We start from the raw sequence: 629 nt of genomic DNA on the forward strand, positions 1-629 counted from the left end.
CCTCCCGTTACTCCGTCCCCACCGCCTCGCAGCCGCCTCGGCTTTCCTGCCCCGCCTCGTGTTCCTGCCCGCACTCGCCTGCCTGCTCCCCTCCCCCCGGCAGGCGCACAAGTTTCACCTCCATTTGCTTTTCCCGGTGGATGACTCTCCTCTGCTCTCCCTCACCCGGGCGCGTATGACCCTCTACCCACGTTGGCCGTTTCGGATCCAGAGCCCCCAGCCCCGAACTTGAGCACCACGCCGAGGCCCCCTGGACTTCTGCCCGGAGGTTTCCCCGCTCCCGCCCGCCTGGCACTCCGCCCTGCGCCCCCAGCACCCTGAGGCGCCCGCCTTCCCCAGCTTTCGGGGCCGTCTGTCCGTCCCTCCTGCCCAGATCCTGCCTCCCGCCCCCATCCCCTTGCTCGCACGTCTCTGCCGCCTGCGCCGTGTGGCCCCCGGGTCCTGCGCTCCTGCGGGTCTTGCCGACCCCGCTCTGCCCAGTGCGCCCCTCTCTCCTCGCGGCGTGGGTTCCTGTTCCACCCCTCCAGCTCCAAGCCCCGAGCTGCCCCGGCCGTCCTGCGCCGCCGCGTCCTCCTCTCTCTGCCGGGAGTAGAAGCGGAGCTGCGGCACCCCGCTGGCGGCTCCCGGGG

The sequence above is a fragment of the Myotis davidii genome, unplaced genomic scaffold, assembly GCF_000327345.1.
Source record: "Myotis davidii unplaced genomic scaffold, ASM32734v1 scaffold433, whole genome shotgun sequence".
In the NCBI taxonomy this organism is placed as follows: domain Eukaryota; kingdom Metazoa; phylum Chordata; class Mammalia; order Chiroptera; family Vespertilionidae; genus Myotis; species Myotis davidii.